Here is a 25,170-nt window from a genome sequence, read left to right on the forward strand (position 1 = left end):
GTCAAGGACATTAAGTCAGACCCTGACAGAACAATATTCAGGGCCGCAGAGTCTTTGTATGCCGAGCAAACTATCAGACGAACCGCGACATTTTGTCGACACTCGGCATCTTGCTGAAAATGTCAGAAAGGCCATCAAGAAAGATGAATCTTTACAGAAAATTATGCCCCAAAATACTAAAGCTGAAAGAATCAAACTGCTACATAACTTTGCTATAGATTTTACAGACAGATGAACTGGTAAAATAAATCAGGCACAAATAAAATGCACAGGTCATGCAAGCAAAATTAAGAAGCAACTCTCCTATGTGAGTGATGCTATAATTTGATGCTACATGGGTGAACATGCCTTATGCAAATGAGGGAAAATGTGAGCAAGCTCACATGCCCCACGCTCCCCCAAAACTTGACAATGCAACATGTAAAGAATGGCACAGTGCATTTTAAATACACAGTATAATTCAAAAAGGGGCATTACTTGCAAAAAATCATCACATCAATACTTCTAGCATATAAGGACATTCAAATCTTTGTATGTTACAAATTTAATTGGGCTGAACTTTCTAGATAAATAATGGAATCAAAATTTCTTGGTAATATACAAATCTATACATTATGTCTGAAATACCTACAAAGTTTCAGGAAGTTCAGTGCAGGAGTTATGCTGACAAACTGTTATTTAAATTCCTCAGTGATTTTGATTTGTTAATGAGTGTAAGTCCATGTCCAACACATGACAACTTACACATTTAAATAATTGATGGAAACAAAATTATGATGTAGTCATATGAATTATTCTATATACTGTACTTATGAAATTATTTAAGGCAAAGCACCAATTTGGGGGGGGGGGGGGGGTGTTGAGAACTATCCAAGATTTTTGTATGTGTGTGTGTATTAAATCATTAAATATTTTGATCTCAAAATCAATAGGGGTCTTTCAAGGTCATAAAATATTTCACATAAAATTTCATTACAAAAGCTGATTCCAGTGGATTTCCTTATTACCTAGCTGGAAAGTTTCTTCAATAATAGGCAAAACTGTTAAGGCAAAAATAAAGGAATCGGAATTTCCTGGTAATATGCACATCTACACACTGTGTACCAAATATCTGCAAAGTTTGACCAAATTCTGTCCAGCGGTTTAAGAGGAGCTGCGCTGACAAACTGTTCATCTCTATATTAAAGATATGGCCAAAAATCTAAGTTAAAAAGTGCCGAAATTCCCAGAAAAAATAAAGGAATCGGAATTTCCTGGTAATATGCACATCTAGACATTGTGTGCTAAATATCTGCAAAGTTTGACCAAATTCTGTCCAGCGGTTTAAGAGGAGTTGCGCTGACAAACTGTTCATCTGTATATTCAAGATATGGCCAAAAATCTAAGTTGAAAAGTGCCGAAATTCCCAGAAAAAATAAAGGAATCGGAATGTCCTGGTAATATGCACATCTAGACATTGTGTCCTAAATATCTGCAAAGTTTGATGAATTCTGTGCAGCGGTTTATGAGGAGTTACACTCCCAAAAAAACAGGACTGACACACTGACTGACTGACTGACGGATGGGTCAAAAACATTATACCTCACGCAACTTGCTGCGTGGGGTATAAAAACACTCTTTAGTATGCAAGGGTGGAAAGAAAAATTGGCTTGCTTAAAGTGCTTACCTTGATGGAAACTTCAAAATTCCATACTCCAGGGCCAATGCAAGGATTCTCCGGGCCTGTGTCAATAGGCGGCTTGCCATGTCAGTGCTAGACAAATCCATTCTTAATACCAATACACAGAAAGTCTAAGGTGGTCACTGCCTAAGAATGTCACTTTTGCACGCAACTTTCACGGTTGGGAGCACAGTGCAGCTCATAGTACAAATAATGACCCGGGAGAATCCATAAAGGTCTTATGTGCTGGTGTGGGTGCCCCCATCCCAGGAGGGGGGAGGGTTAGTCAATCTCTGAAAAATATTCAAAATAATTATGAAAGGCAAAAAATATATCAGAAATCAAAAAAATATAGAAATACTAGAGTAATCAAATGAAAAAAGCTGTATAAACTTTATGAACAGCATCAAGAGGAAGTAAACTACAGAAAGAATATGATGTTTTCAAAGTCATTTCAGGGCTCGACATTAACGCTTGTCCGCTTGTCCGGTACCAGTGAAAAAAAATTACGGACAAGTGAATATTGCCGGGCACTTGTCCGATTGGACAAGTGCATTTTAATGTAAAAGAGTCTCTAAATAATAAAAATAACGACTGTTGAAAGCTAATCGGTAGTTTCTAGCCGGAAGCTGTACATAAAAACCGGACTTCGATCCCGATAGAGATCGTTGATTGAGTTCACATTCGATCGGGATCGAAGTTCACTAATTGCATACTACTGAAAAGGCATGGAACTTACGAACTTAACAAATGTGGACATTTATGTTGTTGTCAGGACAGAAAGCCTAGATAAAATTTCGTTTTATGTGTTTTTTTGTATTTATCAATAACATCACGAATCAATCAAGCACATGCCATGTGTAATGGACTTTATTTTAGTTTTCAAGTTGACAGTATTAGATCTCTATTCAAAAATATTCGGACAAGTGAAGTTGAGGTTCGGACAAGTAAATGTCTTGGTAACTTGTCCGAATGGACAAGTAGGGAAAAAAGTTAATGTCGAGCCCTGCATTTAAAGACCAAAAATCTCATAAGTTAAGCAAAAAAAAAATGAGCACAGCTATTCAAAACCCCTAATTAAATGAAATAAAATTTCCATGTAAAATATAATTACATAAAATGCACCAGGGCATGTGTGACTTGCTGCACAGCCCCTGCAACTGGCAGTGAATCCTCACCTGGTTGAGTGGGACTCTACTACCAGGTGCAGGGGGTTCACACAAAGCTTGTTGTGACATTAGTGGCTGCACTCGACATTGTCACGTGGAAACTGACTCCGTGTCAGTTTCCATTCTGCCATAAGGGCAACTCTGTGAGCCTTTTTAACCTTTCTACCCTCCTCTGGCCAGTAAACAGTTTGTAACCCATAGCCAGAGGAGGAAATCCTACCCCTCCAATACACACAGGTGTCCCTCTGGGGGCCCCACTCACTTTTAAGATTTAACTTTTCTTTTAAATTATCAAAAAATGCATCCATTTTATAATCAAAATGACAAGTGGTGCTAAACATGCACTATTTTCTTACACTTACCTCATAAACTGGTTCTTGCCCCCTCTGTATAGGACAAACATCACCAAATGTTTTCCCATGGACTTCCATACTAATTCCAATCACTGTTACTTATTTATATAATCAATATTCAAAAAATCAGTCACTGTGAAGCAAAGTTCAACACCTCTTCTTCAAAAATATATCGTGCCGTTGTTTTTCCTATAAATTTTGGCCTGTTTACAACTGGTATAGATCCGCACTGAATATTATTGTCCAGCAAAATATCACCTCTCATCTCAAGTCTTCCTTTATAAGTCCTATATCTTTTTACACATTCTGTTAAGTCACATCTCATTTTTATCACTTATATTTCACTGTCAAATTCCACCATAAAGATTTTCTGTTAATGACTAAGCAGGACTCCTGTCAGCTTTTCTTCTCCGCACAACTTTGGGTGTCCAAATGGCGGCCCCCTGTACCTAGGCAATTCTGGTGTTTTTCCACCTGCTCACTCAAAATGCAACTACACAAAAGGATAGATCTCGTCCTCACAACCAATGACATTGTTTGAGCATTCCTCCTTCTGGTAGACACAAATAACTTCCCTTCTTGGATCCTGCCCCATATTATTTGCTGGTGATGCAGCAGTCAATACTTGCTCCTGGAGAGGAATATAGCTTTCCAAAATTAAGTTCTGGCAGAATGGAACTTTAAAAAACATCTCCCATTTTCTAGTAATAATCCTCACACAGAGTGGTGTTCCTTGCAACATACTCTTTTGACAAACATGTCTTTAGTAGTCCAAACAACAAAGTCATAGAATTCTTTCCCGGTCACAAGCAGCTGCCATGTACCTGTTAATAGTATTGTTGAGTCCTCCAACTCAGCTCCAAGTTACTGTTCACAGATTGAAGGCAGTCTATCGAATCACTTATCTCAGAATCCCGTTTGCAATATGGATGCCTAATTTCAATAAGGAATTCCCTGCAACAATCACAACTACCAATCCCACCTAGACTTGCTCCAATGTATGGGTGTTGCCTGCTGATTACAAAACCCACATCCTTTACTTCAAAATTTGTGAGCATCTTGGCCATTTTGGTTGCATATTTAATAACAGTGTGCCTTTTTCTCATGTTCCTAGCCTCACTGTGTTGCCTTTGAAGAAAACGTCTTGCTTAACCAGGATTTTGGATGGATTTTCTATAGAAGTTCTGCATGCTCTTTTAACACAAGTAAGTCCTAAAGTGACCCGACTGTTTGCAGCTTTCTTGCTCTCTGGTTACAACTTCACAGTTTACAGCTTCTTATTCTGACACATTGATTTATGAGAATGCATCCTCACAATGTTTTAACAACAAATCTTTTTGAAGCAATCCACAGTCCTTGTTGTACAGTTCTGAAAGCACTGTTGGGTATTTCTAATCTTAACACTGGCTTCAATGGCAAAAAATACAGAGCACCAACATGTGAACACACCTCCCAATACCTGTCAAAGATAAAACAAAATAATTTATTCCATCAATCATAAAACCTTAGAATATACTTTCTATTAGAAATTATTATGAGAAAAAATCATTATAGGGAAAATATACACCATTCATCATGCTTATGATGAAAAATAACAAAAGGCCCAGGGGCCACATTGCTCATCTGAGCACATTGGCTAGGAAAAAGTAAAAATCAGTTCAGTATTGAAAAGTTTACATAAGGGGGCTGGGGGTGGATTTTAAACTATCTGAGGATGCTTCCATATCAATATAACAAATGGCTTTTCTGATCCTCATCAGAAGATTTTTAAAAAAATTTTTTCCTATAAAATCCTTTGTAAGAATTTGATCCCCTATTGTGGCCCTCCCCACCATAAGGGATCATCATTTGAACAAACTTGAATCTACAATACCTGAGGATGCTTCCATATCAATATGACTAAACATCTAGAGAAGAAGATTTTTTCCTATAATATATTCCTATATAAAACTTTGATCCCCCTTTGTGGCCCCACCCTACCCCTGGGGGGTCATCATTTGAACAAACTTGAATCTACACTATGTAAAGAAGGTTTTCTTAAAGTTTCAACTTTTTTGGCCCTGTGGTTCTTGAGAACATTTTTAAAACATGCCACTGAATTTTCACTATTTCTGAATTACCTCCCCTTGAATGAGGGCATGGCCTTTCATTTGATTAAACTTGAATCCCCTTTACAATGTACCCAAGGATGTTTTGTGGCAAGTTTGGTTGAAATTGGTCCAGTGGTCCCGGAGAAGAAGTTGAAAATATGAAAAGTTTATAGACAGACTACAGACAAAATGTGATCAGAAAAGCTTACTTGAGCTTTCAGCTGAGCTAAAAAGTCACTACTTTTCTACAGATAACACGTTTTATGAGTCATTCATATTTATATTATATCATACTTTCATGTAAATTAGTTGAATCTGATTCAACGAGAAACATTTGTTTAACAAGAGGCCCATGGGCCACACCGCTCACCTGAGCACATTGGCTAGGCAAAAGAACAAAACAGTTCAGTACTGAAAAGATTAAAAGGGGGGGGGGGGGGCATGAATTTTAAACTACTTGATGATGCTTCCATGTCAATATAACAAAGAACTGCGAACAATAGTATTGTTCTCCCACCTACCTCCAGGTCAGATTTCAAAAGTTAACACATTTGAATGATTTTTCATATCTATATAGATATTTATATAAGTTTTCATGAAACATTACTTCTTTGGGAAAACAAAAAGAGATAACTCTATAATTTGGTAAAACTTGTGTTTTTCACTATAGAAATCAATGGAAAACGGAAAATACTTTCAAATTTCAAAACATCTTCCCCCCCCCCCCCCGTGAAACAAAAATTCCTTTTTACAGGTAATATGGACTGTCATTTCACAAATTCATACCAAAGCTTTTTGTGTTTCACGGGGGGGGAACATATGTTTACAGACAAAAAAACTACAAAAAATGCTAATTTTTTCACTGATTTCAAAGGGGTTTACAAGTAAAACATTGTATTTCATTAATAATATATGTTTAATTTTATATGAGTAAAACACAAGAAAAGATTTAAGGAACATTTATTCATATCCAGGAATATTTTAAAATGTGGTGATGCTTTAAAGCCCGATTTTCAATGAAAAATATCGTCTACCCCCCTTATTTAAAGAGCTAGAATTAGGAGTAATTAACTATTTAACACCGGTATTAAAATTATCAGTCAATTACCATTGAACTGTTCTTTGCATTAAACAAAGATTTTACGGCCAAATTGCCATAAGTATTGAAATAAATGGATGTAAAATGTAGGCGAATGAATCTACACTACCTGAAAATGCTTCCATATAAATAAGACCAATCAGGGGTTTGCTGTTTCTGAGAAGAAGATTTTTAAAGGTTTTTCCTGTATATTTCTATGTAAAACTTTGATCCTCCCTTGTGGCCCAACACTACCCTCGGGGGTCATGATTTGAACATTCCTGGCCCTCTGGTTCTTGAGAAGAAGGTTTTTAAAAGATGCTATTAATTTTTTCACTAATTCTTTATTATCTCCCCTTGAAAGAGGGCCTGTCCCTTGATTTGAACAAACTTGAATTCCAGTCACCCAAGGATACTTTGTGGCAAATTTGGTTGAAATTGGCCCAGTGGTTCTTGAGAAGTCAAAAATGTTAAAAGTTTACAGACAGACGGACAGCTAGGCAGACAGACGGACGCCAGACAAAAAGTGATCAGAAAAACTCACTTGAGCCTTCGGCTCAGGTGAGCTAAAAACACTATTACCCGTTGAATGATGAAGCCACGCCCTCCAGCGTAGCAAAAGTCAACATTGCTTGACGACGAGTGGTATTCCAAAAAATAGTGACTGTGCAGAATTTTTGTGAAATAGTAGTCAGGGTTTGACACATCATGCACGAGCCAGAAATCAGAGTGCATTATGTGTCAAACCCTGACTACTATTTCAGCAAAGTACATCTAAATAATAACACTAATTTGATTATTATGCTGACTGTTGTTTGTATATGACAATTTCATAAAAATTCTCAATCCCAAAGCTGTTTGCGGATGTTAAATCTAAATGAAAATTTTCTTGAACATTCTTTAAACAATTGTTATATCTAAAAGCATTTTAATGACTCCTGTTACATTGCAATTTTGAATACTGATACATTTAAGTATTTATTAGAGAAATTTTTTTTCAAGATCCTTGTCAATGATATCAGCATTTTGAAAATGATATTCTTTAATTTTTTTTTTTGGTGTCAAATGTTACTAGGAAAACTATGCATATATACTAGCAATAAATACATTTGGTTAATGATAGGTTTTTGTGGCGTAATGGTAATGCGTGGGACAGACAATCTCACAATCGCAAGTTCGACACCCAACTTTGAGCTTTACACATTTCCTTTCAAAAAGACAGCTGTGAACTATTTTGGCATAGTATGCTTACGCTATATAAATCCTTAGAGCACTGCAAAGATAGTTAGGTATTGATTACATAGAGACAAACTGACAGGAAACATTTTAACAAGAGGCCCATGGGCCACATCGCTCACCTGAGCACATTGGCTAGGAAAAAGCACAAATCACTTCAGTATTGAAAAGTTTAAAGGGGGGGGGGGGGGGGGGGTTGGATTTTGAACTACCTGAGGATGCTTCCATATCAATATATCAAATGGCTTTACTGTTCTTGAGCAGAAGATTTTTAAAGATTTTTTTCCTATATATTCCCTTATTAAAAATTTGATCCCCCATTGTGGACCCTCCCTACCCCCCCCCCCCCCAATCATTTGAACAAACTTGAATCTACACTACCTGAGGATGCTTCTATATCAATATGACTAAACAGTTTTTTCCCTTCTATATTCCTATGTAAAACTATGCTCCCCCATTGTGGCCCCACCCTACCCCTGGGGATCATGTTTTGTACAAACTTTAATCTACACTATCTGAGGATGCTTCCATATCAATATGACAAAACATGGCTTTGCTGTTCCTGAGAAGAAGATTTTTCAAGTTTTTTCCCCTCTATATTCCTATGTAAAACTATGCTCCCCCACTGTGGCCCCACCCTACCCCCAGGGGTCATGATTTGAACAAACTTGAATCTACACTACCTGAGGATGCTTCCATATCAATATGACAAAACATGGCTTTGCTGTTCCTGAGAAGAAGATTTTTCAAGTTTTTACCCTATATATTCCTAAGTAAAACTATGATCCCCCATTGTGGTCCCATCCTACCCCCAGGGGTCATGATTTGAACTTGAATCTACACTACCTGAGGATGCTTCCATATCAATATGACAAAACATGACTTTGCTGTTCTTTTTTTTTTTTTATAGATTTTTTTAGTTTTTTCTTATATATTCCTGTGTAAAACTTTGATCCCCTATTGTGGCCCCACCCTAACCCTGGGGGTCATGATTCGAACAAAGTTAAACCTACACTATCTGAGAATGCTTCCATATCAACTTGACTTAACAAGGCTTTGCTGTTCTTGAGAAGAAGATTTTTCAAGTTTTTTTTCTGTATATTCCTATGTAAAACTTTGATCCCCCATTGTGGCCCCACCCTACCCCTGGGGGTCATGATTTGAACAAACTTGAATACACACTATGTAATGAAGGTCTCACATAAGTTTCAACTTTTACAGCCCAGTGGTTCTTGAGAAGAAGATTTTTAAAAGATACCACCAAATTTTCACTAATTCTTAATTATCTCCCCTTGAAAGAGGGTGTGGCCCTTCATTTGAACAAACTTGAATTCCCTTTACCCAAGGATGCTTTGTGGCAAGTTTGGTTGAAATTGGCCCAGTGGTTCTTGAGAAGAGGTCGAAAATGTGAAAAGTTTACAGATGGACGGACAGACAGACAGATGGACAGACAGACAGACAGACGGACGACGGACAAAATGCGATCAGAAAAGCTCACTTGAGCCTTCTGCTCAGGTGAGCTAATAATAAAACATGATGAAAAACATAAAAGCAATATGTACATACCTGCCATACACTTGTAATGTCCTGGTGACGTCACACCTTGTTGTAAACAAGGTATTTTACGATGTTAGGGTAGATGACTTTAGGCCAGTTCATCATGTCTTTTGTCCATTCACCCTTTTCCTTCTCCTAAGGATCTTTATCTTCAAATGCTCATAGCTTTTCCACAAACCTGGTCCATGTGATAGTATCCAAGGTGTCCAGACAATGCACTTTTGCCCTGGAGTCTGATATTTTGCTGTTTAACTTAATCAATGTAAGTTTCATTGACATAACTAGTTTTTGCCCTACAAGATGGTGCAACGTGCAGAGGATTATGGGTAACTTAAAGTCATATTAAATGGAAAATGGTTTCATTGCATATTTAACTACTTAACTATGTTCAAGTATCTATCACTGTTATTCACATGTATTCATTATATTAATTTCTCAGAAGTTTTTTTTTTTTTCGTGAAAGCACATTAATTGGTCTGGCCATCACTGTTAAAGAATAATTTAAATTATTGACATCACTGTTTATCAGAAATATGTTGACTTTGTTATTCACAAATATCCATCATTTTTATCGACGAAAGGAAGTACACAATCACTATCCATGATGAAATATCTCCATTTCCAATGGAGTCGAAATGTCACATTTATCAAAACTTCAGCATAAGTTCCTGTCCAAAATCCTGGTCATAGTAATGTCACACACCTCTCAGAACTTAGTAAATTTGGTCCTTTACGGGATGGTCTGAAAAATACGGAGAAGAAAACTTAACATTCCTGTAAATAGTTTTTTATTTAAATTAAACCTTTGCCATACATGGAAATTGTTTTAATAAATCTGGAAAATTTAAATTTGTTTACAGTCAAACCTCATTATCTCAAACTTGATGGCACCGAGAAAAATCTCTGAGATAACTGAGGTTAATGAACAGATAGAGAAAGTGTTTGGGACTTTTAACACTTTGACATATCCGTGATATTGGTGATATTAGTGTTCGAGATATCAAAGTTAAGATGTGTTCCGTTTTTGAGCAATGTCTTTGTTATACTGATTTAACGAATTATTTCATTTTAGGACTCACACAAGGAAATAATTTCACTGTAGGTTTCTTGCTATATAGCCTTAATTAAATTAATTATTAAACTAGAAACTCACCATATAATCAATGAAAGAGAAAATAAAGACTTTTATCATTCAGAATAATACTGTCAATCTGATTGGTTTAGAGCAAATCACATGAAGGGAGACAATTCATGAAGTCTCTCTCACATGCAGGGTGCCAACTGTGTTGTTGCCCTTCAGAGGACGAAATAGTGCAAGCAGGCATACAGGGTGACAACTGTATTGTCTCCCTTTAGATGAAAATAAAATGTTGTATATCTCATTTATATACAAAATTGATATATATGCAGGATTGGTAAACAATACGTGTCGTTAATGCCACGAATGCCCCGTGCAGGCAGCCAAAATTTCAAATTGCACATTTGTAGCCAAAATAATGATTAGAAATTGTGATTTTTTACATCTTTTCCAAATTTAAGAGAGATAACTCTGTCAAAAATCATCAGACCACAACTTAATTCAATCTTGACCTGTATTTTCTGGTAAAATCCATGCATATGCAATTTCAACCTAATACATACATCCCCCAAAAAGTTGGAGAGCAGGAACTGAAAATTTCTTATTTTTTTCTAAGCTCAAGAGAGATAACTCTGTCAAATATCATCAGACCATGACCAAATGTGAACTTCACACCTGTCTATACCTATGACATATCCATATGTCAAATATGAACTTCACACCTGTCTATACCTATGACATATCCATATGTCAAATTTGAGTTGAATGTATGCAACTGTTGCTGAGATAACGAATGGAAGGTCAATGATGATGGAATGATGGAACAGGGTAACACTATTTTATGGTGGGGCGGGGGCATAAAAATCTAACAGTGGTGTCAAATTGTGTGGAGTTGAAGCAGTGGGTAGGAGAGCACAAGAGGTTGACTGATATTTTCTTCTCTATGAAATTAAGATTCTTTAGGATAGTTTAGTGATTTGTTTAGGAGATATAAAAATTTATCAGGTCTGGGTAGGAATGTGCTCTCGTGTCCTCAGGTGCCAACCCTACTCAAACCTGATAATTTGTGATGTCTCACTTCAAACTTTCAAATTCTCTTCAATTCAGTAGGTCAATTCAACAGAGATTTTTACATAAGCACTGAATTCTCATGTCCTGCTGAAAAATTGATTACTGCGTGTTAGTGTGGTATGATAATTCATTGGATACTGCGTGTTAGTGTGGTGTGATAATTCATTGGATACTGCATGTTAGTGTGGTATGATAATTCATTGGATACTGCGTGTTTGTGTGGTATGATAATTCATTGAATACTGCATGTTAGATTGGTATGATAATTCACTGAATACTGTGTGTTAGTGTGGTATGATAATTCATTGGATACTGCATGTTAGTGTGGTATGATAATTCACTGAATACTGCGTGTTAGTGTGGTATGATAATTCATTGAATACTGCGTGTTAGTGTGGTATGATAATTCATTTAATACTGTGTGTTAGTGTGGTATGATAATTCGCTGGCACTTAAGGTGCTGTTATGATATTGGACCGACAACATTTAAAAATAAGATGTGTTTGTGAAACACTATGCCCCCGATGGTAACACATTTCTGGAGTGGGACGTAGACTACAGTGCAATAGTTATTGCCAATGTTAGAAGTTTCTCAAATGTAGGTCAAAGGTACAGTTGGGATCATATGATCAAAAATTTCTGTACCAATGGAAAGATCTTGTCATAATGAACACTCATGTCAAATATTAAAGCCTTATCCTTGACAGCACAATAGTTATGGGCTAGGTTAAAGTTGACAACAGACAGACAGACAAACAGACAGACAGGACAAAAACAATATACCCCCAGGATCTTTCAATCTGGGGGCATAAAAACAAAGCAACACATTTGAGAACTATAAAAGGAAAAATGTGGACTTTTGACATCTATCAGAGAGGAAGCTAGGTAACATGGACTTCTGACATCTATCAGAGAGGAAGGAGATAAAATATATGTAACACACAGGAAAAGGAAGTTACCTGTCCAGGACATAAAGACTGTACTGCAACCATTCCTCCAGAGACCATAATGGGGATGAATAGAAATGGGCTGCAAAATGTAATATCATACTTTCATGTAAATTAGCTGAATCTGATTCATCAAGAAACATTTGTTAAACAAGATCTGTTTGTGAAACACTGATGCCCCCATATGGCAGCTTATGGCAAAGGTTAAAGTTTCTCAAATGCAAGTCAAAATCCAGGCCAAAAGATAAACTAGAAATATGTCCATAGGACATGAATGCCCCGCCGAGGGTATATTAGTAATGCAACATTTTAACACAAATTGAGAAAAGTGAGGTCAAGGTCAAAGGAAAGGTAAAGGTCAAAAAACATTGATGCAGTTGAATAGCTCTCATCGGTATGTATCAGCATATGAAGTTTGACACTAATTTAAGAAAAGTGAGGTCAAGGTCAGAGGAAAGGTCAAGGTCAAAAAATGTTGATGCAGTTGAAAAGGTTACATCAGTATGTATAAGCATATGAAGTTTGATGAAAATATTATGAATGGTTTCTTTAAAAATGAGCTAAACACTAATTTAAGAAAAGTGAGGTCAAGGTCAAAGAAAAGGTCAAGGTCAAAATATATTGATGTAGTTGAATAGCTCTTATCGGTATGTATCAGCATATGAAGTTTGACACTAATTTAAGAAAAGTGAGGTCAAGGTCAGAGGAAAGGTCAAGGTCAAAAAATGTTGATGCAGTTGAAAAGGTTACATCAGTATGTATCAGGATATGAAGTTTGTTAAAAATATCTTGAATGGTTTCATTAAAACTGAGCTTAACACTAATTTAAGGAAAGTGAGGTCAAGGTCAAAAGAAAGGTCAAGGTCAAAAAAATGTTGATGCAATTGAATAGCATACATCAGTATGTATCAACATATGAAGTTTGATTACACCATCTTGAATGGTATCTTTAAAACTGAGCTAAACACCAATTTAAGAAAAGTGAGGTCAAGGTCAAAAGTAAGGTCAAGGTCAAAAAATGTTGATGCAGTTGAATAGCTTACATCAGTATGTATCAACATATGAAGTTTGATTACACTTTCTTGAATGGTATCTTTAAAACTGAGCTAAACACTAATTTAAGAAAAGTGAGGTCAAGGTCAAAAGAAAGGTCAAGGTCAAAAAATGTTGATGCAGTTGAATAGCTTACGTCAGTAGGTATCAACATATGAAGTTTCATTACACTACTTGAATGGTATCTTTAAAACTGAGCTAAACACTAATTTAAGAAAAGTGAGGTCAAGGTCAAAGGAAAGGTCAAGGTCAAAAAATGTTGATGCAGTTGCATAGCCCTCATCAATATCTATCAGCATATGAAGTTTGATAAAAATATCTTGGATACTTTCTTTGAAACTGAGCTTTGAACAGAGCTAAACACAAAGTGTGACGGAAGGACAGACGGAAGGACGGAAGGACGGAAGACAGACATGACAAACACTATATGCCCCGGCCATATTCATGGCAGGGCATAAAAATGTTGATACCCAAAGAAAGGTCTTGTCTCGAGGAATATACCTGTGAAATTTGAAACCCCTAGCTGCAACTGTTCAAAAGTTATGGCGAAGGTTAAAGATTTTTTTAAAAGTAAGTAAAACGTCAAGTTCAAGGTCAAGGCTAAATTAAATATCACACTTGTGCAAAAAATCTGAATATGTGAAATATGCAGCGTTTAAAATCCAATCTAAAATGTATTACAAATAATAGACATTTTGAAAGCAGAATACATAAAGTAGTGCACTCATTGAATAGCGGTCATGGAAAACTGAACATTGGAACTTTGTGAATCTGTAATGGCACCTGTTGTAAAAGGAAGTAGAGTGGTCCATCATCTAAAACAACAACAAAATAGGCAAAATTACTATTTTAACCTACAATAAAAACTGTTAAAATATAAATCTCAAAGAAAATACTGTAGATTCAAAAGATATTAGCTATATGCTAAAGAAAACCTTAATTAAGCTACCCTCACAGTAAATCAGTAACAGATCCAAAACTTAAAACTTTTAGAAAGTTGTGTGAAAAATACAGGGGGCATTGATGCTGTGTATGGAAAAGCCTGTTTCTCTGCAGAATCCAAAACAGGTGCGTTAACAGAGATGTGTTCCCAAGATGACAGGGCAATACGTACCCCGCATCTCAAGGACCACTACCCTATTTTAAGAAAAGGCATCCCAGTCCGTTACAACAGGACAAACTATAATATACATAAAATAATAAAATTAAGCTCCTAGTCGTGCTTACCATACATTACCAATTACACATATATGTTCATAATAAATACACAGGAAAATATAAACGTTCATAATAAATACACAGGAAAATATCACAATTAATATCATACTCACACATCACATCCCTCCAACATGTGAGTTATCTCGGTATACACCAGGAAGTCCATCCAACATGCGAGTGGTCTCGATACCCTAGGAAGTCCATCCAACACGTGAGTCATCTCGGTACACCAGGAAGTCCATCCAACACGTGAGTCGTCTCGGTACACCAGGAAGTCCATTCAACACATGAGTGGTCTCGGTACACCAGGAAGTCCATCCAACACGTGAGTCATCTCGGTACACCAGGAAGTCCATCCAACACGTGAGTCATCTCGGTACACCAGGAAGTCCATCCAACACGTGAGTCGTCTCGGTACACCAGGAAGTCCATTCAACACGAGTCATCTCGGTACACCAGGAAGTCCATTGTTGTGTCATACTCCTGTTGTCTACCATGAGGTCTATCGATGACATCCATTCACGCATCTGAACATGTACAAATACCCAACACAGAGATGATGCTTAGACACCACAATCACAACTGCCACGGAAACACTCCATCCTGCAAGGTAAGCTCTACATACATTTTTAATGGTGCAACCATTAAACAGATTAAGTAAAACATGATTAATTTTGGGGACCTGTTTATTCCATACTAATAGGTAAGTAAATATTCTGCATGAACCTCTTCAACTGAGATTCAAAGAATCGTTTAAAGTTTTAGTATTTCCACAGGTTTGTTGTCCTCTTCACCACTAATTGCCGACACTTTCTGCTACTCAGCACTGATGCCTCAGGCCCATGGGATACTCAACACCACATGGTTGGCTGGGACTCTCTGACTCTACAAGTACGGAGTCAGATAGAATGGCTTGTACTTCTGCCAAATGCACCTTGGACATCCCTGAGATTTGGCCAGTAACATCAAACACAGGTCAGCCTGAATCAATCCATAACTGGACCTGCTCTGGCCCTCCAAAATAAATAATCTAACTTAATCCCCCTCAAATTCACTCAGTTGCTGCACCGACAATTTCCGACTACCCTTACATGCACGGCTCCTGGAGAAATTCCCTTTGCTGACACAAAGATTACCATCATTAGTGTATATGACATATCCTATGATTAGGCTGATCAGCATATCAACAGGATAAATGTCTATCCTGCTGAACTAACATGTTCACATACTGTCCCCTTAATCCTAGCATTTCCTCAGGTACTAAAGACAGGCCTGCAGTGGGGGAACTCCCTCATCTTGTGACCATGAAGGGCACGGCCCTCCCCAGTTAGTACCTTCCCCCTCTGGCATAAACTGATCTACTGATTCTCTCCAGTTCCAGCCTCTCTCTGACACTCGGCAAAGTGTCAGAAACTACAATGACTTAACTAGACACCTCTAAAACATAATCTGGGAGCAATTCCTCCTCCCATGAGTCTCCAATATCTGACGAGACAGCTCAATATGGCATTATGCCCTGCATGAAATCTGCTCCATTGAGCAGGACTGCTTATTACCTTGTTTGTACCAATATAGTGACATTAGGTATCTCAACCATCTTCATAGTTGTATTTGTAGTTTGAAAGGAGTAAAAATACCTAACGTGCTGAAAAATGGTCCATCATCTCTTTAATAGAGGTTAAAACCCCCTATTTAACTTGACCCATCCATCTGGCTACCCATATGTGGATTTCCTCTAATATCATGCCTGGATCTGCAACTTCCAGAACTAAATACAATACTCTTGTGATCTCATTGAGAAACTTGAAGAATTTGCTCAGGTCATATACCCCTTCTTTTGACCTTTCCAGACATAGGTCAACTTAGGGTCACTCCTGAAAACTTGTCCCTGTCACCTGTACAAGGTACACTTTCCCCAACCTCAAGACCCTACTCCATGCATTCTGCCCCCCCCCCCCCCCTCCCCCTTGCACCTGCAGGGCTGAGAAGCAGCTTTATTTCATCAGAATACTTACTCTACCCACCATTATGGTAGCAGAGTATTTGAACTCGTTGTCACAAGAAAACTCTCCTTGGTTTTGTTTAGCTTTTGTAATTTAACTAACTCCAACCAGGATGATTCCAGTTTCATTGAAACATCTCTAGCAGCAGAAAGTAGTCCCCTGATCCTTCTGGGGATTCCAGTGACCTGACCTTGACCTCCAGCAGCTGTTGGTCCACTAGCACAGAAACATCCGACATCAAATACATAATGTACAAATTCATCTATTTCCTTAGCCTCCTTCCTTATTGCTCAATCATTAATGATATAAATCATCATTTCATTTGTCATCTAACAAAATAAGTATTTATAAAAATTATTTAAATCAAAAGCACCCTTTTTTTTAAAAAAAAAAAAGAGGCAGATAAAGAATTCAAGGGGATTCCAAGATAAGTAGAGTTTGTTGATATATTATTTCATTGTAATATTTGTATAGCACTGGTCAGCCGTTCCTAATGACTTGACACTTACATACCACACGTCAAAAAGTTTGTTTCTTTGTCAGTGGATGTCAATACATTGAATGGAGGTACTGATTTTTATAAATGATACATCACAGATTCCATCTAACTTTGATGAATACATCCCAATATGAATTAATCTACATCTAAAAATAACACCAACTCAAACTAGAAAATCTGAATTGCATGCCCATATTTTGCAGAGTGCGCCACAAAGCGCAGCACACCACTATTGCATTGCTCCATTTTGTGGCAGTAGAAGCACATATCACTGCACCTTCCCAGGCCTGGGGGCTATACTCAGGGCACGTATTATTAGTTACATAGTTTTGTAGTGACAGGGTACGGGATGATACCTGGTTAGTAAATTTCATACCTGGCGAGGCGAAGCCGAGCAAGGTATGAAATTTACTAACCAGGTATCATCCTGTACCCTGTCACTACAAAACTATGTAACGAATTTACCCCACCTATGAAATGTTTGTGGTCTGTGGTTTGTAAAATTGTTTTTCTCTGCTATATGTTTCATCACTCATACAATGCCTATTATGACGTCACGGTGTGTTACGTAATGTTGTTTTGCGAGTGTTTCATAATGTACTGACAGTTTCCAAGACTTTAAGTAAAGTGAGAAAAAGGTTCCATCTCGTTACTTACGTTGATTAACTTTTTACTTATCAACAGACACCCTCAAACCTCATGAACTCGAGTTGTTTGAAGTGTTACAAAAGAACGATAACTCCGCATCAACCATGTATTGATTTTCAAGCGACTAGGTATAAGTAATACAACCCCTTCACATGAGAGACTTCAACCAATCATAAGCCAGGATTTCATCAAAAAATCACAAGAGCTGGGGGTAAACTGGGATACTGACATAGTCCTCACTTAAATCTACTCACATCAAATGAAACCAATCCCAACAACTATCACATTAATATTTTGAAGTTAGTTTTATTTAATATGGAAACACAGCATTGTTTTGATTTAGTCCCTCTCAGTAGCTTAATGGGTCTTTTAGAGGTAACTGGTATATCAGGCTAACTCAAATCTTCCCAGACCCATTTTTAGGTACCCTTGTAAGAACCTACTGCATTCTACTGTACTCAACGGTGTTTTTTTTATGCCTTTGTCTTGGTCTACCATGTTAAAAGGGTTAAGATTCCCTAATTACTGAGCAGTCATACCTGCCACCTCAGCTAATCTGACATTGGTATCTCGGCATGACTATCTCGGGTTGGGGCCTCAGTGATTTATAACTTCCCCCTGAGATAATGGTTATCTCAGCTGCTGTGTCTATAGTAGCCTTACTCAGCTGGCCTTCTATCTGTACTGGGATACGCCTCACTACTGAGCTATTGATATTGTGGAAATATAGACAAAATCATGACCATTAATCTTCAATGTTTGTATAACATAATGATATGACTTCAAGCAATATGTGTATCGATATTGATTCATGATTGTTATGAATATATTACAGTAAATAAATAAGGATGAACACAGGAGATTAGAGGTTATACTAAGTGTTAGTTTTTTAGTTTTAATGTAGGCTTAGTGTTGTGGCTAAGGTTTAGGTTAGGGTAAGGTTTTGGGTTAGGATAAGGGTGAGGGTTAGATAGTAAAGGAAATAATGTTCCAAGAGGTATAACTGTTAGGTACTGAAAAATCATGATTCAATATGGATAGAACATTTGACATTCATTGGGATCTCTATCTTGGACCAGGGTCTCAGTGATTTATAACTTCCCCCGAGATAATGGAAATGTCAGCTGCTGTGTCTATACCTCTGACTGATAATGGTAATGTCAGCTGCTGCATCTATACATCCGAATATCTCAGGTGGGGGCCTAGGTGACTTATAACTTCTACTAATATGACAGTTATGTCAGCTGCTGTGTCTACATCTCTGCTTATCTCAGACCAGGGCCTCAGTGATTTTATAACTACCTGTTAGATAATAATAGTGAATAATTGTACTTTCTATTTTTAGACCTATGTCTCTGTACCAGGCATTGCTCTTAACTAAATAAAGCACCATTCTCTCTGCTCGGCATTTTTCCTTTTCTTGTGCCTCGGTATAAGACCTTACCTGAGTCTCACAGTCCCCCGACTGTTTACTGTTACCCTGAGGAAAGAGTGAAATTCTGCGCTCCTCCCACGTATCCCCAGAAAGTGATTTTACTGCTTGCAGACAATGGGCCATAGCTCTATGACTTAAGTGTTAAGTTTTTATTTCCTTGATTGCCCCCTCTAATGTTTCCAGGGGATAATTTATCAACTGCTGCTCAGCCTTTCCATCTTTACATCTGCTAGCTAGAGCAACCTAACAATCAACTGATCTTGGAATATCCTGAAATATTAGATCCGGCCACTAAATGCTTTCTGAACAGTGTCCATTACTCTATTCCCCAACTATCCAATAGCCTCATCCACTTGCTGGGATATAGAGCTGAACTCAAGCTGTGAGGTGGTCCTGAGGGAGGTTAAACCAAACATCTCCTGCATCTAGACAACTTCACAGAAACTCAGCAGGGCACCCCTACATCTCAGGATATCAAACAACTTAAGTAATGCCTCCACTAGAGTAAAACAATTGGGATCATTCCACTGGTGGTACACAGTGATTGCGGAGAACTTCATGTCAAATGGAGCCCATTCTACATTCCCTTAATTGTACTTTATTCCCTTGACTTCAGCTGGAATGTTCCAGCTGGCACAACTTCTAGTGCTAAGGAAAATTAAACTCTGCAACTAAGTCAACCTAGCAGTAGCCATAAGTGTATGTCTTAGAGATGACCCTGCCCACCCCTCACCCCCCCCCCCCCCACCCCAATACCAGATGCAAGAGATGGTTACTAGGGTACATCAGCAGGCAGGCCTTGTCCTGATTGTGTGGGGAGGATTGTGGTCTACTGATTCTCCTACTTGTGTGGGGAGGATTGTGGACTGCTGATATCTCCTGCTTGTGTGGTAATGATTACAATCTACTGATATTTCCTGCTTGTGTGGAGATGATTGCAGTCTACTGATATCTCTTGCTTGTGTGGGGATGATTGTGGTCTACTGATATCTCTTGCTTGTGTGGGGATGATTGTGGTCTACTGATATCTCTTGCTTGTGTGGGGATGATTGTGGCCTACTGATATCTCTTGCTTGTGTGGGGATGATTGTGGTCTACTGATATCTCTTGCTTGTGTGGGGATGATTGTGGTCTACTGATATCTCCTGCTTGTGTGGGGATGATTGCAGTCTAATGATACCTCCTGCTTGTGTGGGAGAATTGCTGTCCTTTGATATCTGCTGCTTGTGGTCTACTGATATCTCCTGCTTGTGCTGGGATGATTGTGGTCTACTGATATCTCCTGCTTCAGTGGGTAGAATTGCTGTCCTTTGATATTTGCTGCTTGTGTAGGGATGATTGTGGTCTACTGATATCTCTTGCTTGTGTGGGGGTGATTGTGGTATACTGATATCTCCTGCTTGTGCGGGAATGATTGTTGTCTACTGATATCTCCTGCTTGTGTTGGGATGATTATGATCTACTGATATCTCCTTCTTGAGTGGGGATGATTGCTGTTGACTGATATCTACTGCTTGTGTAGGGATGACTACAGTCTACTGATCTCTTGCTTGTATGGGGATTATTGCAGTCTTCTTCATGAATGGCATCTCCTCCCCCATCAGATTACATTATCAAGGTCCCCTCCCCCTTCCCTTGGGCACTCTAACAGGGTACTCCCAGATTCTGCAGGCCATTTCTGCTGAGCCAAGACTACCAACCCTATATGTGTCTCAAAGTCCCACTACCGTTTCAAAAGGAACTAACCTCGCTTTACGTACTGCCCACCTTACAATTTATGTATACACAATAATTCTAATCACAAATTAGTGTGCCTACTCTGTTTACAATATATAAACAATGCAGGTAGACAAACACTTTAAAATAAAATTCCGCACTTTCCTATAAATGCAATAGATCCGCAATATAATCAAACTATATAACACTTACTAATATGGGTCCACACTTTTCAGCTGTGTACAAGGAAGAGCACGAATCCCTGCACACGACACAGCAGAAGTGTCAGGTCTTTAGTTGACACAGTAAAGTGTACCAAGCATCTCCAGGACAACTACAGTCCTTTAAATCCGGTGGGACAATTCCACTGAAGTTAGATAATATTGCTTTTATACAAGTCCTTTAATATGAATACTGTAGGGTTATATTAAGATGCCAAAAAAATAAAGGAATTGTCTTTAACATAAATGGATCTCGAGAACTTCAATTATGATTAAAAATGCTCATTTTCATTAATTTTGCTCTTTCCTTGTAATGTTTAAAGAAAGTAATATTTTCATTTTTTTCAATTACTGAAAATTTCATATTCTAAAATTAATATTCTGTGGTGCAAACATAGACATTCAAAACATATCTGCTCAGTTTTCTTTAGTTCAAATATCGAAGAAATTTTAATTACTTACATAGAATAAAGCATTACAATCCACCATTGCAGAAGTAAGGGCCTGAGAAAGTGAGTCATAATCTGACAAGTTATTAACCATTACTGGACTCTATAACTCCAGTCTTTAATATTTATTAATCTTCATGCCACGACCATGCAGCCTCTGTGTATCACAATTAACATCCCACTGTGAGACGTGGAGACAAATCTTTGTAATGAGACATTAAAATCGGAGATCTTGAGTCTCAATAGATGTTGGTACAACAAATATATCTCACTGCTCAATGGCAAAGTGCCAAATACAGATCTAAATTTGCAGTCTTCTATTAACAATGGGTGCCATCCAATACAAGGGAAGAATTCTCAAAGTAGCAAAAAAAAACCCACTGTATGGAAAACTAAGCACACGAAATGTACATCTACATGTACTCCAGGTATCACTAGCACTGCCTGTTCTACACTCAGGGTGTGTATATACTGGTAACACTAGCACTGCCTGTTCTACACTCAGGGTGTGTGTATATACTTGTTACAGACTTGGCAGTGTCCTTATTGATACCTGTAAGCCCCAGGTGAAACCAATTCTGATAACTATCACACTGTACCATTAATCTCTTGGGGTTAGTTTTGAGACAAAAGGAGTATAATTTTAATTTAGTCCCCCTAGTAGCTTTGGGTCTCTAAGGAGTAACTGGAATATTTGGCTAACTCAAGTCTTCCCTGTTTCCAGGTACCCATGTCAGGATTTACTTCTTTCGCTTTGGTTCTACTCTAGTTTTTGACTCACTCCATGTGCATCCTGAACTAAGCCTTGAACCCATGCCCCCCCCCCCCTTTCTTTCACAGTGGTGTCCTGGAATAGCTACATCACACAAACAGACTATAAATACTGTCTCGGTAGGTAAATCTCCAGACTAAAAAATACCGTCTTGATAGGTATATCTCCGGACAATATATACCCTCTTGGTAAGTAAATCTAAATACTATCTCAGTAGGTAAATCCCCAGGCTCTAAACACTGTCTCGGTAGGTAAAATCACAGACTATAAATACTATCTTGGTAGGTAAAACCCAAGACTCTTAAGTCTTGTTCTCAGATGAAAAACATCCAGATTCTAAAATTCCACAATCCAAATATCATCTCAGGAATTAAAATCCAACATTCTTAATACAAACTATCTCAGTATGTCAAACTCGACTCTAAATACTGTCTTGGTAGGTAAAACCCAAAACTCAAATCTTGTCTCCATTGGTAAAACCAAAGACTCAAATCCTGTCTCAATTGGTAAAACCCAAGACTCTTAATTCTTTATTGGTTGGTAAATCCCCAGAATCTTAATATTGTCTAAGAAGTAAGTCCCCAGACTCTAAATACTGTCTCGATACGTAAATATATCCAGTCTCAATAGGTAAATGTCAGTATACTCTATTCAATATATCAGTGATTTAATCCCCAAACTCTAAATGCTGTGTCGGTATGTTAATTTCCAGACTCTAAATACTGTCTCCATTGGTAAATCTCCTGACTCTAAATCTGTCTGAATAGTTAAATCTCCTGATTCTAAATCCTATATCTTGGTAGGTAGCTCTCCAGACTCTAAATCAGTCTCAGAAGCTAAATTTCCAGACTCTAAATCAGTCTCAGTAGGTAAATCTCCAGACTCTTAGTCTCAGTAGCTAAATCTCCAGACTCTAAATCAGTCTCAGTAGCTAAATCTAAAGACTCTAAATCAGTCTCGGTAGCTAAATCTCCAGACTCTAAATCAGTCTCAGTAGGTAAATCTCCAGACTCTAAGTACTGTCTCCTTTGGTACATCTCCTGACTCTTAATCTGTCTCTTTAGTTAAATCTCAAGACTTTAGATCATATCTTGGTAAGAAGATCTCCAGATTCAAATACTGTCCAGATAGGTAAATCCCCAGACTCTAAATACTGTCTCGGTATGATATTCTCCAGACTCTAAATACTGTCTGAATTTCTAAACCTCTTGACACTAAATCTGTCTCTATAGTTATTCCAGACTCTAAATCCTATCTTTGTAGGTAGATCTCCAGACTCTGAATACTATCCCGACATGTAAATTTCCAGACTCGAAGTATTGCCTTGATAAGTAAATCCCCAAATTCTAAATACTATCTCAGTAGGTAAAACCCCAGACTCTATATACTGTCTCGGTAGTTAAATCTCCAGATTCTAAATACTGTCTCAATAGGTAAATGTCAGGACTCTCTAATCAATATATCAGTGGTTTAATCCCCAAACTCTGAATACTGTTTGGATAGGTAAATCTCCAGACTCTAAGTACTGTCTTGATAATTCCCCAAACTCTAAATACTGTCTCCACACTCTAAGTACTCTCTAGATATCTAAATCTCCAGAAACTAAAAACTGTCTCGATATGTAAATCTATAAACTCTAAGTACTGTCTCTATAAGTAAATCTCCAGACTCTAAATACTGTGTAAATCCCCACACTTTGAATACTGTCTCAGTAGGTAAATCTCCAGACTCTAAATACTGTCTTCCTTTATAAAACTCCTGACTCTAAATCTGTCTCAGTCAATAGTTAAACTCCAGACTCTAAATCCTATCTTGTTAGGTAGATCTACAGACTGTCTCGATACGTAAATCTAAGACATTATATATATACTTTATCAGTGGGTAAAATCCTAGACTCTACATACTGTCCCAATAGTTAAACTCCAGACTCTAAGTACCGTCTCGATAAGTAAATCCCCATACTCAAAATACTGTCTCAGTAGGTAATTCTCCAGACCCTAAATACTGTCTTGGTAGGTAAAACCCCAAAGTCTTAATACTGTCTCGGTAGGGAATTCCCCATACTCTAAATGATGTCTTGTAAATATCCAGACTCTATTTGTAAATCTCAAGTCTCTCAAAATACTGTTTCGGTAGGTAAATCTCCAGACTATATATCCTTTTTCGGTAGGTATATTTCCATACTCTAAATACAATATCGGTGGGTAAATTCCCAGACTCTAAATACTTTCTCCTTAGGTAAATCTTAATACTCTAGATACTGTCTCGGAAGGTAAATCTCCAGACTCCAAACACTGTCTCTGTATATAAATCTCCAAACTCTTAAATCCTGTCTTGGTATGTAAAACTTCAGACTTTAAATTCTGTCTTGGTAGGTAAATCTCCAGACTCTAAATACTGTCTCTTTTTTTTAATCTCCAGACTCTAAATATCATCTCAGTAGGTTAATCTCCAGACTATAAATCCTGTCTCTGTTGATAAATCTCCAGACTCAACATGTATACACTATATCACCGAGTAAATCCCGGGACCCTAAAATACTGTCTCAGTAGGTAAATCTCCAGACTCTAAATACTGTCTCTGTAGGTAAATCTCCAGACTCTAAATACTGTCTCAGTGGGTAAATCCCCAAACTCTAAACACTGTCTCAGTGGGTAAATCCCCAGACTCTAAACACTGTCTCGGTAGGTAAATCCCCAGACTCTAAACACTGTCTTGGTAGGTAAATCCCCAGATTCTTAATACTGTCTCTCCAGACTCAAGACTCTAAATTCCATTTTGGTAAATAAATCACCAGACTCTGTATACTATATCACTGGGTAAATCTCCACACTCTAAATACTGTCTTGATAAATGAATCGCTAGACTCTAAATGCTTTCTTGGTAGGTAAATTTCCAGACTCTAAATACTGTCTCT

Source organism: Saccostrea echinata, unplaced genomic scaffold (assembly GCF_033153115.1).
Source record: "Saccostrea echinata isolate AGI-Se365-2 ecotype Australia unplaced genomic scaffold, CSIRO_AGI_Sech_v1 ptg000056l, whole genome shotgun sequence".
Classification (NCBI taxonomy): Eukaryota; Metazoa; Mollusca; class Bivalvia; order Ostreida; family Ostreidae; genus Saccostrea; species Saccostrea echinata.